Raw genomic sequence first — 18975 nt, 5'->3', positions numbered from 1 at the left:
ATCCTATTAACTTCAAGACTTAGGAAGAAGAGGCAGATTGTATCATTATAATAAAATAACATATGAGGTAGGGCCAAGGGCAGTACAGACAGCACTGTACTGTGAGATCACACAATGAGTGACAGGTGACACCATGGAGCACACTCCTGGTGGAAACTTCTGGCAAAGGAGTACTGATTGATTTTTCTCCAGAAGGATCACTCCAATCTCACCTACTTCATACTGCAGCATATAAATAGATCTGGAGGTTTCTACTCCAAGAGCTAGGGAGTACACTGACAGAGCACTGACAACCACAGAACAAACAGAAGGCTCTACTCAATAGGCAGTGTGGGTTTTGGTCATCACAATATCAGCCACAAGATTTATCAAGAGGACAATGGCCAACATACATGGCAGGCATCTATCCTAAAAACAGTCCTCACATCAAAAATATTAGACATACACAGGCTGCATTAGGATGCTTCCACTTAAAAACCTTCAAGACCAAAAATAACTGTTTCCCCTAAACACATAGAGTCTGAAAAATATAAGTTAAATGAACAATCAGAGTAACCACTCCCAATTAAAAGATGAAGAGAATTCTTATGAAGTTACAAACAATGAAATAGACAACTTTAGGTTAATAGACACTGAGTTCAAAACAAGAGATAATGAAAATACTAAATGAATTAAGAAAGGTTATCAATAGAAATGCAGATTATTGTAAAAAAAATAACCAAAAACCATAAAGAAGAATCAAGAAAAAATAGCAAGCTCATTTGCTAATATGAAAGCTGAGCTAAGGGCAATGAATAGATTAAATAATGCAGAAGACTGAACGAGTGATCTGGAAGATAGAATGATGAAAATTAACCAATCAGAACAGCAGAAAGAAAGACAAATAAAAATATATATATATATATATATATATATATATATATATATATATATATATATATATAAGAGACCTTTGCAGTCATATAAGGAATGCCAATCTACACATCATAAGAATCTTAGAAGAAAAAGAATGAAAAAAGGGGATCGAAAATATATTTAAAGAAATTATGGCTCAATGCATCCCAAACTTAAAGAAGGAAACAAGCATTCAGGACAGGAAGTGCAGAGGGTCCCAAACAAGATGAACCCAGACAGATCTACCAAGACATACTATAATTTAAATTGCAAAAGTAAATGATAAAGAGAGGATTCCAAAAGCAATAAGAGAAAAGCAAAGATTTAATCACAAGACAACCTCCATAAGGTTATCAGCTAATTTATCTATAGAAATGCTGCAGGCCAGAAGGGAGTGGTGGCAAGATATACTCAAAATTCTGAAAGGGGAAAATATTTAACCCAGGATACTCTACCAAGCAAGGTTATTGATTAGAATAGAAGGAGAGATAAATAGTTTTTCAGACAAGCAAAAGCTAAAAGAATACAGCAATACTAAACATATCCCAAAAGAAATATCAGAAGGTCTACTCTAAATAGAAAAGAAACAAGAATCTGCAGGAAAGAGAAAAATTACAGTTGGAAAGGAAATCACTTAAGACAGTACACAAATTTAAAAAATCAAAATATTTTTGTGAAAGCAATGTAAACAACAATGAACAGAACAAACATGAAGATGCAAAAGAGAATATCAAAACCATAAAATATTTAAAAATCATAAAATGTGGGAGAGGAGAGTAAGAGGATGCAGATTTTTTTTTAGAATATGCTGAGCATATAGGACTACCAGTCTAAAGCGAGTAGATTTAAGATGTGGTTAACACACTTGAGAAATAGGATAGACACAAATTAAAAAAAAAAAAAAAAAACATACAATAAAGTCACAAAAAGAAGAGAAAACAAACATGATAAACAGGAAAACCATCAAACCATCTAGGAAAAACAAAATAAAGTAAAAAAGAAGAAATACAAAATCAACTGAGAAACAAGGTTTAAAATGGCAAAAAATGCATACTATCAATTATTACCTTAAATGTCTAAGGACTAAATGTTACAATCAAAAGACATAAAGTAGCAGATTGGATTTTAAAATAAAAGCCTACAATATGCTACCTACAAAAGGCCCATATTAAGGCAAGGGGACATGTAGGTTGAAAGTAAGGTGATGGAAAATGTATTTCATGCAAACAGAATGAAATAAATCAGGGGAAACAAAATTTATATCAAAACAAAATACATTTTCAAAGAAATACTATAAAGAAAGATAAAGGACACCATATAATGATAAAAAGATCGATACAAGAAAATAATATTACATTCATTAATGTATAAGCACCAAAAATAGGAGCATAAAACAACTACATAAAAGATACAAAGGGAGAAATTGAGAGGGATGCAATGATGGCAGGATAATTTATAACACCCCCGTCACATCAATGGACAGATATTCTAAACAGAAAATTATAAGGAACAAAAATCCTAAATGATAAAATAGAAAAGTAAGATTAATTGATGTTTTGAAGACAATGCATCCCCCCCAAAAAAGTGAAAATAGAATATAACTTCTTTTCAGAAGTTGTTGTTCAGTCACTCGGTCTAGTCCTACTCCTTGAGACCCATGGACTGCAGCATGCCAAGCTTCCTTGTGCTTCACCATATCTTGGAACTTGCTCAAAGTCATGTCCATTGAGTCAATGATACCATCCAACAATCTGGTCCTCTGCCGTCACCATCTCTTCCTGCCTTCAATCTTTCCCAGCATCAGGGTCTGTTCTAATGAGTCGGCTTTTCACATCAGGTGGTCAAAGTATCAAAGCTTCAGCATCAGTCCTTCCAGTGAATATTGAGGACTGATTTCCTTTAGGATTGACTGATTCTATCTCCTTGCAGTCCAAGGGACTCTCAAGAGTCTTCTCCAAAATGACAGTTAAAAAGCATCAATTCTTTGGCACTCAGCTTTCTTTCTGGCCCAACTCTCACATCCATACATGTCTACTGGAAAAAACATAGCTTTGACTAGATGGACCTTTGTCAGCAAAGCAATGTCTATGCTTTTCATACCCTATGTATCTTGTCATAGGGTCTTCCTTTACAGCTCAGTTGGTGAAGAATCTGCCTGCAATGCAGAAGTCCTGAATTTGATTCCTGGGTTGGGAAGATCCCCTGGAGAAGGAAATGACAACCCACTCTGGTATTCTTGCCTGGAGAATCCTATGGGCAGAGAAGCCTGACGGGCTACTGTCCATGGGGTTGCAAGCACTGGATATGACTTAGTGACTAAACCACCACAGGTTGTCATAGTTTTTCTTCCATGGAGCCAATATCTTTCAATTTCATGGTTGCAATCACCATCTCCAGTGATTTTGGAGCCCAAGAAAATAAAGTATGTCATTGTTTCCATTGTTTCTCCATCTATTTGCCATGAAGGGTTGGGACCAGATGCCATAATCTTTGTTTTTTGAATGTTGAGTTTTAAGTGAATTTTTTCACTCCTCTTTCAGCTTTATCAAGAAGTTCTTTAGTTCCTCTTTGCTTTCTGCTGTAACGGAGGTGTCATCTGTATATCTGAGGTTATTGATATTTCTCCTGGCAATCTTGATTCCATGTTGTGCTTCATCCAAACTAGCATTTCATATAATGTACTCTGCATATAAGTTAAATAAGCAGGGTGACAATATACAGCCTTGACGACCCCTTTCCCAGTTTGGAACCCATCCATTGTTTCATGTCCAATTCTAGCTGTTGCTTCTTGATCTGCATACAAATTTCACAGGAGGCAGGAAGCAGGTAAGGTGGTCTGGTCTTTCAACAGCTCGTTGTGATCCACAGAATCAAAGGCTTTAGCATAGTCAATAAAGCAGAGGTAGATATTTTTTCTGGAATTCTCTAGCTTTTTCTATGATCCTACAGATGTTGACAATTTGATCTCATGTCCTTCAGCCCTTTCTAAATCCAGCTTGAACATCTGGAAGTTCTCAATTCACATACTATTGAAGCCTAGCTTGGATAATTTTGAGCATTACTTTTCAAGTATGTGAAGTGAGTGCAATTGTGTGAAACACTGAACATTTTTTGGCGTTGCCTTTCTTTGGCATGACAATGAAAACTGATCTTTTCCAGTCCTGTGGCCATGCCTGAGCTTTCCAAATTTGCTAGCATATTGAGTGCAGCACTTTAACAGCATCATCTTTTAGGATTTGAAATAGCTTAGCTGGAATTTCACCATCTCCACTAGCTTTGTAGTGATGCTTCTTAAGGCACACTTGACACTTCAGGATGTCTGGCTCTAGAGGAGTGTTCACACCATTGGAGTTATATAGGTCACTGCTATCTTTTTTGTATAGTTCTTCTGTGTATTCTTGTCAACTCTTCTTAATATCATCTGCTTCTGTTAGATACATACCATTTCAGTCCTTTATTGAGCCCATCTTTGCATGAATTTTTCCCTTGGTATATAATTTTCTTGAAGTATCTCTAGTTTCTCCTTTCCATTCTATTGTTTGCCTGTATTTCTTTGCATTGATCACTTAAGGAAGGCTTTCTTATCTCTCCTGGCTATTCTTTGGAACTTTACATTCAGATGGATATATCTTTCTTTTTCTCCTTTTGTGTTTCACTTCTCTTCTTTTCTCAGCTATTTGTAAGTCCTCCTCAGACAATCATTTTATCTTTTTGCATTTATTTTTCTTAGAGATGGTCTTCATCACTGCCTCCTGTACAATGTTGTGAACCTCCATCTATAGTTCTTCAGGCAGTCTATCAGATCTAATCTCTTGAATCTACTTGTCAATTCTACTGTATAATTATAAGGGATTTGATTTAGGTCATAGCTGAATGGTCTAGTGGTTTTCCCTACTTTCTTCAGTTTAAGACTGAATTTTGCAATAAGGAGTTTCTGATCTGAGTGGCAGTCATCTCCGAGTCTTGGGTTTGCTAACTGTATAGGACTTCTCCATCTTCATCTGCAAAGAAAATAATCACTCTGACTTTAGTCTTGACCATGTGGTGATGTCCATGTGTAGAGTCGTCTCTTGTGTTGTTATGACCAGAGTGTTCTTTTGTCAAAAGTCTGTTAGCCTTTGCCTTGCTTCATTTTGTACTCCAAGGCCAAACTTTCTGCTACTCCAGGTATCTCCTGACTACCTATTTTTGCATTCCAAACCGCATGATGAAAAAAAATATATATTTTTTGGTGTTAGTTCTATAAGGTCTTGTATGTGTTCACAGAACAGTGTAACTTCAGCTTCTTTGGCATTAGTGGTTGAAGCATAGACTTGTATTACTCTGATACTGAATGATTTGCCTGGAAAAGAACTAAGATCATTCAGTCATTTTTGAGATTACACTCAAGAACTGCATTTCAGAGTCTCTTGTTGATTTTTAGGGCTACTCCATTTCTTCTAAGGGATTCTTGCCCACAGTAGTAAATGTAGTGGTCATCTGAATTAAATTCACTCATTTTGGTCCATTTTAGCCCACTGATTCCTAAATAGTCGATGTCCACATCCCCTCAATAAAAAGTAAACACTTAATATACATTATTTTCAATAGTACATGGTATATTCTCTTATATTTACCACATGCTAGACTGGAAAACAAGCCTCAACCATCTTAAGAACATAGAAATAATTTTTAGCATTTTTTTCTCTCCATAACAGCATGAAACTAGAAATTAACCACAGAAAAATAAATAAGAAAGAAGATTACATAAAGACTAAACAGCATGGTACTAAAAACCTAATGGATCAATCATGAAGTCAAATAGCGATTTTTAAAATATGCTGAGAAAAAATACAATAAAAAGAAAATCTCCAAAATCAAAGGAACTCAACAAAAGCAGTTCATAGAGGGAAGTTCATAGTGATACTGGACCTCATTAAAAAACAAGAAAAATCTCAAATAAACAACTTAAAACAATTAGGATAAGAAGACAGACAAAACAAAAAATCATCTAAAGAGGAACTAATATCAGAGAGGAAATATAATAAAGATAAAGAAAACAATAGAAAATATCAATACACATGTGTTGATTCTTTGAATGGGAAACAAAATCAATAAAACCCAGCTCAGGGTCATGAAGAAGAAAAGAGAGAAACCAAATAAAATAAGAAATATTAAGAAAAGTAATTGCAACCACAACTACATAAACACACACATACAGATACACAACAGTACACTATGAATAAGGTCATTCTGCCAAATTAGACAACCTAGAAGAAATAGACAAGTTTCTAGAAACATACAGCCCATCAAAACTGAATACAAAAGAAACAAATGATTCTAAAGGATTGATCACTGAAAGTCAAATAAAATATGTAAAAAAACAAACAAAAGCTCCCTGAAAACAAAATTTCAGAACCAGAAGTTTTCATAGGAGAATTCTACCAAATATACAAAAGGATATACCAATCCTTTTCAAGTTCTTCCAAAGGGTTGAATAAAAAAAAAAAAAAAAAAAAAAAACACTCATTCTGTCAAATCATCATCACACCTATATCACATGTACATGTACACCCATGACTGATTCATGTGAATGTATGGCAAAAACCACTACAATATTATAAAGTAATTAGCCTCCAATTAAAATAAATAAATGTAAAAAAATAAAATAAAATGTGAATCCCAACAAAGAAAAAAAAAATCAGAGAAAGACACTACTAAAAAAGAAAAAGAAAAAAAAAACACAGACTAATATATTTGATGAATATAAATAAAAAAAAAAAACCTCTCAATAAACATTAGCAAACCAAATTCAACATCACATACAAAATATCATATACTGCAACCAAGTTGGATTCATCCAGGGTAGCAAGGATACTTCAACATAAAAGAATTGATCAGTCATACATCACATCAAAAAAGGAAATGAGAAAAACCACAAAATCAACTCCATAGATGTAGAAAAAGTGTCTTCTACACCCATTCATGAAAAATATTCTTACCAAAGTGGGCATCAGTTAAGTTCAGTTCAGTTCGTCAGTCGTGTTGGACTCTTTGCGACCCCATGAATTGCAGCACACCAGGCCTCCCTGTCCATCACCATCTCCTGGAGTTCACTCAAACTCACGTCCATTGAGTCAGTGATGCCATCCAGCCATCTTATCCACTGTCATCCCCTTTTCTTCCTGCCCACAATCCCTCCCAGCATCAGAGTCTTTTCCAATGAGTCAACTCTTCGCATGAGGTGGCCAAAGTACTGGAGTTTTAGCTTCAGCATCATTCCTTCCAAAGAGGAAACATATTTCAACTGTTTATGAAATATTTCATTTTTCAGCTATTTATGACAAACCCACACCAAACATAATGCTTATCAGTGAAAAAATGAAAGCCTTCCTGCTAAAATCTGGGAAAAGATAAAGATGCCCACTCTTCATGACTTTTATTCAACATAGTACTAGAAATTATTGCCACAATCATCAGGCAAGAAAATTAAATAAAATTATCCAAATTGGAAGGGAAGAGTTAAACTGTTATATGCAGTGACATGGGCACTCTATATAGAAAACCCTAGACTCAACATAAAAAGTACTACAACTGATAAACAAATCCAGCAAGGTAGCAGGATATAAGATTAACATACAGAAATCTATTGCATTTCTTTGCATTAACAATGAAATATCAGAAAGGGAAAGTTAAAATTCCCTTCTAAAATTACATCAAAAAATAAAATAAGGATAAACCTGGCAAAGGAGGTGAAAGAGTTATACACTAAGAACTGCAAAATATTGATGAGACATTGAAGATTATTTTTTAAATGGAAAAATGTATCCTATTCTCTTGGATTGGAAAAATTAATATTGTTAAAATGGGTCTACTGTCCAAATAAATCTACAGACTTAAAGTGATCCATATCAATTTACTCCTTGTATTTTTCACAGAGCTAGAAGAAATAAATGGAAATTTATATGGAACCATAAAATGCCCCAGTTTACCAAGGTAATCCTGAGGGAAAAGAACAAAGCTGGATAAATAACCCTCTCATACTTTAGACAATATTGCAAAGCTATAGTAATCAAAGCAACATAATATGGCCAGAAAAACAGACATATGGATCAATGGAACACAACAGAGAGCCCCCCCCCCAAAAAAAAAAAACACAAATTTATGGTTATTTAATCTTTGACAAAGGATGCATGAATATACAATGGAGAAAAGACAGTCTTTTCAGCAAGAGGTGTTAAAGTTGGACAGCCACATGTAAATCAGTGAAGTTAGAATGAATCCTCATGTTATATAAACTCAAAATGGCTTAGACTTAAATATAATACAGGACACCATAAAATTCCTAGAAGATAAAGTAGGCAAACCATTATCAGTCTCTCAAGGCAAGAAAAATAAAATTAAAACTGGATAAAGGAGGTCTAACCAAGCTAATAAGGTTTTATACAGCTAGGGAAACCATAAACAAAACAAAATGGCCTATGGATTGAGAGAAATCATTTGCAAATTATATGACCAAATGGGGATTAATCTCCAAAATATACTAACAGCTCATACAACTCAGTAACTCAAGAACAAACAATCCAGTCAGAAAATGGCCAGGATATCTAAGTAGACATTTCTACAAAGAAGATGTGCAAATGAGGCACATTTTGAAAAGATGTTCAACATCACTAATTATTAGCAAAATGAAAATCAAAATTACAATTAAATACAACATCACACAATTCAAAAGCATCAGTTCTTCAGCACTAAGACTTCTTTATGATCCAACTCTCACATCCATATATGACTACTTCTAATTGTGGTGCTGAAGAAGACTCTTGACAGTTCCTTGGACTGTGAGAGGAGTAAACTAGTCAATACTAAAGGAACTCAATTAACCCTGAATATTCATTGGAAGAACTGATGCTGAAGCTCCAAAACTTTGGCCACCTGATGTAAAGATCTGACTCACTGGAAAAGACTCTGATGCTGGGCAAGTTTGAGGGAAGGCAGAGAAGGGGATGACAGAGGTTGAGATGGTTGGATGGTATCACTGACTCAATGGACATGAGTTTGACCAAACTCCGGGAGATAGTGAAGAACAGGGGGGCCTGATGTGCTGCACTCCATAGAGTCACAAGGAGTCAGACAAAACCTAGGACTGAAAAACAACTATATCACGCAGGTCAGAATGATCACCATTAAAAAGTCTAAAAATATCAAATGCTGGAGAGACTGCAGAGAAAAAGAAATGGGAAGTGAACTGGTACAGCCACTATGGATAACAGTATGGAGGGACCTCATAAAACTAAAAATAGAGTTTCCATATGAATCAGCAATACCACTCCTGGGCCTATATCTGGAAAAAAAGTTTTAAAAATTATATGCATACCTATGTTTGTATCAGCACTATTTTAAAATTTAAGAAATGGAAGCAACCTAAATGTGCATTGACTGATGAATGGATAAAGAATATGAATTAATACAACAGATTATTACTCAGCCATATAAAAAATATGAAACAATGTCATTTGTAGCTACATGAATGGACCTAGGGATTGTCATACTAAGAGAAGTAAATCAGAAAGAGAAAGTCAAATATCATAGGATATCACTTATATGTGGAATCAAATATAAATGAACTTATCTATGAAAGAGATGGACTTACTGATATAGAGAACAGACTTGTGGTTGCCAAAAGCATGTGTGTTTGGGGTGGGGGGGTTGGATTAGGTATTTGAGACTAAGAAATGCAAGATTTTATACAGAACTGTTAAAGAGAGTCTTACTGTATAGTGCAGGGAAATATATTCAATATCCTGTGATAAACCATTACTAAAAAAAAAAAAAAAAAACAGAAAATACTTTGTATTGAAACTGGAATACTGTATACAGAAGTCCCAGTACTTAAAGATAACTCATGGTGCATCAGCAAAATTGTCAAGCTGTATTTATATTCCTTCTCATTTTTCGTTTGCCTTTTCCACCCCTTGCCTCTCTCTCTTCTTTGCATCCTATGTTGTCGATGCCCTCAAGATGCCCTCTGATTGTCCACAGCTGTCTCCTGCTGCTGCTGCTGCTAAGCCGCTTCAGTCGTGTCTGACTCTGTGCGACCCCATAGACGGCAGCCCACCAGGCTCCCTCATCCCTGGGATTCTCCTGGCAAGAGTACTGGAGTGGGTTGCCATTTCCTTCTCCAATGCATGAAGGTGAAAAATGAAAGTGAAGTTGCTCAGTCGTGCCTGACTCTTAGCGACCCTATGGACTGCAGCCTTCCAGGCTCCTCCGTCCATGGGATTTTCCAGGCAAGAGTACTGGAGTGGGGTGCCATTGCCTTCTCCGAGCAGTCTCCTACAGGCAGCTAAACCTAAATATCTCTCTCGAAATTTCTTCGGTTCCCTAATTTCCTCTGCTTCCCACCTCAAAAGTGCCCAGGGAAGTTGCATTTTAATTGAGGCTTCTGTTAAACAAAATATAATTTGTTAAATGACACATTTTCTAGCATTACTGAGTACAAAATACTCATGTGGGAGGTATAATTTGAAGATTGAAGGGGAAAAAGTCTAGTTTTTTCTAGTCTCTCAACTGAAATCTCTCTAGAGGTATAAGCTTATTTTTCCTTTTTGTTTACTTAGCATGAGGGAAAGGATAGAAAGACTTTGTAGGATTTATGATATGTATCTCAGTGAAGAGAAAGGACGTATCTTATTCCACCAATAACTCCAAGACTCTAAAGTCAAACTGATTAGGTTTTCATTTCCAGCTCTATCAAAAACTGGTTGTTTAATTTCAATTTTTTTCTCTGCAAGATTATAATACCTCAATAATCATTTTTATCATCAACATTATCTGCAGCAGTATTTTTTTTCCATTAGATAATATAGTAATCTCAGGGGCCTAGATGTACTTACATTGAAAATCCCATAGATGGAGGAGCCTGGTAGGCTGAAGTCCATGGGATCGCTAAGAGTGGGACACGACTGAGCAACTTCACTTTCACTTTTCACCTTCATGCATTGGAGAAGAAAATCACAACCCACTCCAGTGTTCTTGCCTGGAGAATACCAGGGACCAGGGAGCCTTATGGGCTGCTGTCTATGGGGTCACACAGAGTCAGACACAACTGAAGTGGCTCATCATCATCATCAGCAGCAGCAGCAGCAGCAGCCTGTATTTCAGTTTAAATGTGTGATCTTAACAATGGATTTGATAAAATTAACAAGCTCACAAAATGAAATCAAATATTGTTTTAACATTTTTGGAGAATATCCCCAAAACAAGTCACCATTTGATTCTTCAAAATGTAAAACATGGAGTGAAAGAATAAAGACATAAGTGCTATCAAGTACTGGTCATCAGGAATAAATTGGTATAGCAAGTAAAAATAAACAAATTGAAAATATAAATCAAAAGATTTAGTAATGTTTATAAACTTTGGCATATTAATTTCATTTATAGGTCTCTGTTTTAAGGAAATTATCAGAAATATACTCATAACACAGTGGTTTGTAAAATATCAGAATGTAACATAGACCACCTAAATATTTAGCCACAGAAGAAATAGATATATTAATATAAGGAAATATTATGTAGCGATAAAATCATTACTCTAATTATTTGCACATTAAAAAATGTTCATTTGTTACTTCAAAAATTTATAACCCAACGCATATAACATTATCCTAGTTATACAAAAATAAAATAAGACCATATACATATATGAGTCATACATATATTGGGATATATATATATATATATATATATATATATAAAATATACACACATGCAAGCCACACACAAATGGGAAAATACTACAATGTTATATTTTATATATACATCTATGTGCTGGGATTTCTAAGCATTCCAGTGATGTTTTGTCCATGTATCTTTCTCCATATTTGAAATTTTCTACTCTAAATAAACATTTCTGCAATAATCAGAAGATAAATAATTTTAAAGGAAACAAAGTATTATGTACAGAATTTGCTTTAAGCATGTCCCAAGGTTTGCTTATCAGAAGCTTTCATCATTCTTTGTACCTGTATCCAAATGTTACTAACCGCTTATTTTAATTGCAGTCTCAGAACTTGATCTTCTAGGACAGGAGCCACAGAACAGCCTAGATGCAAGAATAGGGGTTATGTTCAGTATAATAATGTAGTTAGGCATTAGGGTGCAAAGTCAGAGAGCCTTGGTTTTTAAGTCCAGCCTCACCAGTGATTAATTGTATAGCCCAGAGAAAATTACTTTTTTTCTTTAAATCTCATTTTTCCCCATCAGTAGAATGGGGCTGTAACATATCTCATTGGGTTGTTATGAGAATTAAATGTCATTATTACATAGTAAAATATTTGTCACAAGGCCTAACAAATAGTAAGTGCTCAATAGATGTGAGTTTTTAGCTATTAACTGTATTTGCTTGCTGACTTGACTTTTTATTTCCTTGTACATCCATTTTAATCTATCAAAGTGTCTTTGTACATAATATGCACTGATCAAATTATGTTTTAATATGCTCTAGACTTGCAGTTCAATGTATTGTAAAAAGGCACTAGCCTCTTGAAATTATTTTTCTGATATTTTACTGTTAGTGTAAAGAAATCCAACAGATTTATGTGTATTAATTTTGTAACCTCCAACTTTACCAAATTCACTGATGAATTCATGTAGTTTTTCAGTAACATCTTTAGGATCTTCTATGTATGGTGTTGGTGGTTTAGTCACTCAGTCATGTCTGACTCTTGCAACCCCATGGACTGTAGCCTGACAGACTCCTCTGTCCATGGAATTCTCCAGGCAAGAATACTGGAATGGGTTGCCATTTCCTTCTCCATCTTCTGTGTATACTATCATGTAATCTGCACACAGTGGCAGTTTAACTTAATTTTAAGTTTGGATTCCCTTCACTTATTTTTCTTTGATTGCTTAGCTAGGACTTAAAAAATATGTTGAATAAAATGGAGAGAGTGCAATCAAAATAAGTAAATAAATATTTTAAAAGTGGGGAGAATGAACATCCTTGTCTTATTCATGATCTTAGAGGGGATGCTTTCAGCTTTTCACCATGAGTATGATAGTAGCTGTAAGTTTGCCATGCATGGATTTTATTAGTTTGAGGTATGTATGCTCTATGCCCACTTTCTGGAGAGTTTTTAACACACATGGGAGCTGAAATTTGTCAAAGACTTATTCTGCATATATTGAGATGATCATATGGTTTTTATTCTTCAATTTGTTGATGTGGTGTATCATGTTGTTTGATTTGCAGATATTGAAAAATCCTTCCATCCTTGTGCTAAATCACACTTGATCATGGTGTATGATCTTTTTAATGTACTATTGGATACAATTGGTGATATTTTATTAAGGATTTTTGCATCTATATTAATCAGTGATATCGGTGTGTAGTTTTCTTTTTTTGTGTTGTCTTTGTCTGGTTTTGGTAGCAGGATGATGGTGGCCTTATAAAATATGTTTGAAAGTTTCCTCCGTCTAGAATTTCTTGAAACAGTTTCAGAAAGATAGCTGTTAACTTTTCTCTAAATGTTTGATAAAATTCGCCTGTGAAGCCATCAAATCCTAGACTTTTGTTTGTTGAGAGGTATTTAATCACACTTTCAATTTCCATGCTTCTGATTACTCGGTTCAATTTTCTATTTCTTCCTGGTTCAGTCTTGGGAAATTGTAGATTTCTAAGAATTTGTGCATTTCCGGCAGGGTGTCCATTTTATTGGCATACAGTTGCACATAGTAGTCTGCTATGATCCTTGGTATTTCTGGGGAGTCAAGTGTAACCTTTCCTTTTTTATTTCTAATTTTATTTTTTTTAATTTATTAATTTATTTAAATTGGAGGATAATTAATTTAAAATATTGTGATGGCTTTTGCCATACATCAACATGACTCAGCCATAGGCATACATGTCATGTGTCCCCTGCCTCGTGAAACCCCCTTCCCAACCCCCTTCAACCCATCCCTCCAGATTGTCACAGACCACCAACTTTGGTTTCCCTGTATCACACATCAGACTCCAAATGGCTATCTATATTAAATATGGTGATATATATGTTTCAATGCTGTTCTCTCAAATCATCCCACCCTCTCCTTCTCCCACAGAGTCCAAAAGTTTGTTCTTTATATATCTGTCTCCTTTACTGTGCTGTACATAGGATCATCAGTACCATTTTATAGATTCCATATGTATTAATATACAATAGTTGTATTTTTCTTTCTGACTTACTTCACTCTGTATAATAGGTTCTAGGTTCATCCAGCTCATTAGAACTGACTCAGATGGACCTTTTTTTATAGCTGAATAATATTTGATTGTGTTTATGTGCGAAAATTCCCTAGTCATTCAACTGTCAGTGGACATCTACACTGCTTCCATGTCCTAACTCTTATCAGTTCAGTTCAGTTGCTCAGTCGTGTCCGACACTTTGAGACCCCATGAATCACAGCACGCCAGGCCTCTCTGTCCATCACCAACTCCTGGAGTTCACTCAGACTCACGTCCATCAAGTCAGTGATGCCATCCAGCCATCTCATCCTCTGTCTTCCCCTTCTCCTCCTGACCTCAATCCCTCCCAGCATCAGAGTCTTTTCCAATGAGTCAACTCTTCGCATGAGGTGGCCAAAGTACTGGACTTTCTGCTTTAGCATCATTCCTTCCAAAGAAATCCCAGGACTGATCTTCAGAATGGACTGGTTGGATCTCCTTGCAGACCAAGGGACTCTCAAGAGTCTTCTCCAACACCACAGTTCAAAGGCATCAATTCTTCAGTGCTCAGCCTTCTTCACAGTCCAACTCTCACATCCATACATGACCACAGGAAAAACCAGAGCCTTGACTAGACGGATCTTAGTTGGCAAAGTAATATCTCTGCTTTTGAATATGCTATCTAGGTTGGTCATAACTTTTCTTCCAAGGAGTAAGTGTCTTTTAATTTCATGGCTGCAGGCACCATCTGAAGTGATTTTGGAGCCCCTCCCCCCAAAAAAAAAATAGTCTGACACTGTTTCCACTGTTTCCCCATCTACTTCCCATGAAGTGATGGGACTGGATGCCATGATCTTCGTTTTCTGAATGTTGAGCTTTAAGCCAACTTTTTCACTCTCCTCTTTCATTTTCATCAAGAGGCTTTTTAGTTCCTCTTCACTTTCTGCCATAAGGGTGGTGTCATCTGCATATCTGAGGTCATTGATATTTCTCCTGGCAATCTTGATTCCAGCTTGTGTTTCTTCCAGTCCAGCATTTCTCATGATGTACTCTGCATATAAGTTAAATAAGCAGGGTGACAACATACAGCCTTGATGTATTCCTTTTCCTATTTGCAATCAGTCTGTTGTTCCATGTCCAGTTCTAACTGTTGCTTCCTGACCTGCATACAGATTTCTCAAGAGGTAGGTCAGGTGGTCTGGTATTCCCATCTCTTTCAGAATTTTCCACAGTTTATTGTGATACACCCAGTCAAAGGCTTTGGCATAGTCAATAAAGCAGAAATGAAAACTGGTGTACATGTGTTTTTCGATTCTGATTTCCTCAGGGTATACGCTCAACAGTGGGATTATTAGGTTATATGGTAGTTTTATTCCCAGTTTTTTAAGCAGTCTCCGCACTGTACTCCATAATGGTTGTATCACTTTGCATTCCTATCGACAGTGTAAGAGGATTCCCTTTTCTCCATACCCTCTTCAGCATTTATTATTTGTAGACTTTTTGATCATGGCCATTTCGACCAATGTGCAATGATGCCTCATTGTAGTTTTGATTTGCATTTCTCTAATAATGAGCAGTGTTAAACATATTTTCCTGTGTTTAATAGCCATCAGTATGTCTTCTTTTGAGAAATATCTGTTTAGATTTTCTGCCCACTTTTTGATTGGGTTGTTTGTTTTTCTGAATTGAGCTGCATGGACTACTTGCATATTTTGGAGATTAATTATTTGTCAGTTCTTTCATTTCCTATATTTTTCTCCTATTCTGAGGGTTGTCTTTTACCTTGCTTATAGTTTAATGCGTTTTACAAAAGCTTTTAAGTTTTTTTAAGTTCCATTTGCTTATAATTGGTTTTATTTCCATTACTCAAGGAGGTAGGTCATAGAGAATATTGCTGTGATTTATGTTGGAGACTGTTCTGCCTTTGTTTTCTTGTGAGAGTTTTATCGTTTCTGGTCTTACATTTACGTCTTTAATTCATTTCAAATTTATTGTTGTGTATTAAGAAACCTGTATGCAGGACAGGAAACAAGAGTTAGAACTGGACATGGAACAACAGACTGGTTCCAAATAGGAAAAGGAGTGTGTCAAGGCTGTATATCGTCACCTTCCTTATGTAAGTTATATGCAGAGTACATCATGAGAAACGTTGGACTGGAAGAAACACAAGCTGGAATCAAGATTGCCAGGAGAAATATCAATAACCTCAGATATGCAGATGACACCACCCTTATGGCAGAAAGTGAAGAGGAACTCAAAAGCCTCTTGATGAAAGTGAAAGAGGAGAGTGATAAAGTGGGCTTAAAGCTCAACATTCAGAAAATGAAGATCATGGCATCTGGTCCCATCACTTCATGGGAAGTAGATGGGGAAACAGTGGAAACAGTGGCAGATTTTATTTTCGGGGGCTCCAAAATCACTTCAGATGGTGACTGCAGCCATGAAATTAAGACACTGACTCCTCAGAAGGAAAGTTATGACCAACCTAGACAACATATTAAAAAGCAGAGGCATTACTTTGTCAGCAAAGGTCCATCTAGTCAAGGCTCTGGTTTTTCCAGTGGTCATTTATGGATGTGAGAGTTGAACTATAAGGAAAGCTGAACGCCAAAGAATTGATGCTTTTGAACTGTGGTTTTGAAGAAGACTCTCAGAGTCCCTTGGACTGCAAGGAGATCCAACCAGTCCATCCTAAAGGAGATCAGTCCTGGTTGTTGATTGGAAGGGCTGATGTTGAAGCTGAAACTCCAAAACTTTGGCCACCTGATGTGAAGAGCTGACTCATAGAAAAGACCATGATGCTGGGAAAGATTGAGGGCAGTAGGAGAAGGGAACAACAGAGGATGAGATGGTTGGATGGCATCACTGACTAAATGAACATGAGTTTGGGTGAACTCCCAGAGTTGATAGATAGGGAGGCCTGGTGTGCTGTGGTTCATGAGGTCACAAAGAGTCAGACACAACTGCGGCACTGAACTGAACTGAATGGTGTTAGGAAGTGATCTAGTTTCATTTTTTTACATGTAGTTGATCAGTTTTCTCAGCACTACTTGTTGAACAGACTGTTTTTTTTTTTTCTTTCTTCGTTTATGTCAAAGTGTCCAGAGATGAGTGAGTTTATCTTCAAGATTTCTATATTGTTCCATTGATCTATATTTCTGGTTTTTTTTTTTTTTTTGCCAGCACCATACTTTCTTGATGGCTGTGGTTTTGTAGTATAGTCTGAATTCAGGAATGTTGTCTCCTACATTTCCGTCCTTCTTTCTCAAGATTTCTTTGGGTATTCAGGGCCTTTTCTTTTTCCATACAAATTGTGAAATTATTTCTTCTAAGTTTGTGAGAAATACCATTGGTGGTTTAACAGAGATTGCGTTGAATCTGTAGATTGCCATGGATAATATAATAATATTTAGTATATTGATTCTTCTAATCCAAGAACATGGTATATCTCTACATCTGTTTGTGTTCTCTTTGTTTTTTTTTTTTTTCATCAGTGTCTTATAGTTTTCTGTATACATATCTTTTGTCTCTTTAGGTAAGTTTATTCCTAAGTATTTTTGTTGTTGATGTAATTGTGAATGGGATTGTTTCCTTAAATTTTCTTTCTGATTTTTCATTGTTAATGTATAGGAGTAGAAGGAATTTCTGTGTATTAATTTTATATCTTGTGACTTTACTATATTCATCTATCAATCTAGAAATTTCCTGGTGGCATCTTTTTTATTTTTTTATGTACAGAATCATGTCTTGTGCCAATAATGAGAGTTTTACTTCTTTTCCCATATAGATTACTTTTCTTTTCTTCCCCTTTGATTATTGTGGCTAGATCTTCTCAAACTATGTTGAATAAGAGTGGTGAGAGTGGACACCTTTGTATTATTTCTGATTTTAAAGAAAATGCTTTCATTTTTTGGAATTATAGATAGTGTTTACTGGTGGTTTGCCATATATGGCCTTTATTATGTTAAGGTATGCTCATTCTATGTCTACTTTCTAGAGAGTATTTTTTTTTTTTATCACAACTGAGTTGAATTTTGGCAAAAGATTTCTCAGCATCTATTGACATGATCATATGCTTTTTATCTTTGAATTTGTTAATATGGTTTATCATGTTGATTGATTTGGATATATCAATCAATATATATTGAAGAATCCTCCCATCCTTGGGATAAAGTCCACTTGATCATGGTGTATGAGCTTTTTAATGTGTTGTTTGATTCTGTTTGCTAAAATTTTGTTGAGGATATTTGAACCTATGTTTGTCAGTGAAACTGGTCCACAATTTTCTTTTTGTGTGACATCTTTGTCTGGTTTTGGTATCACTGTGATGGTGGCCTCATAGAATGAATTTGCAAGCCTTCCTTCCTTTATAATTTTCTGGAAGAATTTGAGCAGGATAAATGTTAGCTCTTCTCTAAATTTTTGGTGGAATTCACATGCGAAGTCATCTGGTCCTGGATTTTGTTTGTTGAAAGGTTTTTTTTTTTTTTTTTTTTTTAATTTCAGTTTCAATTTCTGTGCTTGGAATTGGTCTGTTCATGCTTTCTATTTATTTCTGGTTAAGGTTTGGAATGTTAGCTTTTCTTAGAATTTGTCCATTTCTTCCAAGTTTTCCATTTTACTGGCATACAGTTGCTCATAGTATTCTCTTATGATCATTTGCATTTCTATGTTGTCTGTTATAACTTTTCCTTTGCCATTTCTTACTTTATTGATTTGAGTCTTCTCTCTTTTTTCTTGGTGAGTCTGGCTAACGGTTTGTCGATTTTGTTTATCTTCTCATAGAACCAGCTTTTAGTTTTGTTGATTTTTGCTGTAGTCTCCTTCACTTCTTTTTCATTTGTTTCTGCTTTGATTTTTATGATTTCATTCCTTCTACTAACTTTGGGATGTTTTCT

This window comes from Capricornis sumatraensis, chromosome X (genome assembly GCF_032405125.1).
Source record: "Capricornis sumatraensis isolate serow.1 chromosome X, serow.2, whole genome shotgun sequence".
Lineage (NCBI taxonomy): Eukaryota > Metazoa > Chordata > Mammalia > Artiodactyla > Bovidae > Capricornis > Capricornis sumatraensis.
The sequence above is the reverse complement of the archived record's forward strand: the minus strand, read 5'-3'. Positions refer to the sequence as shown.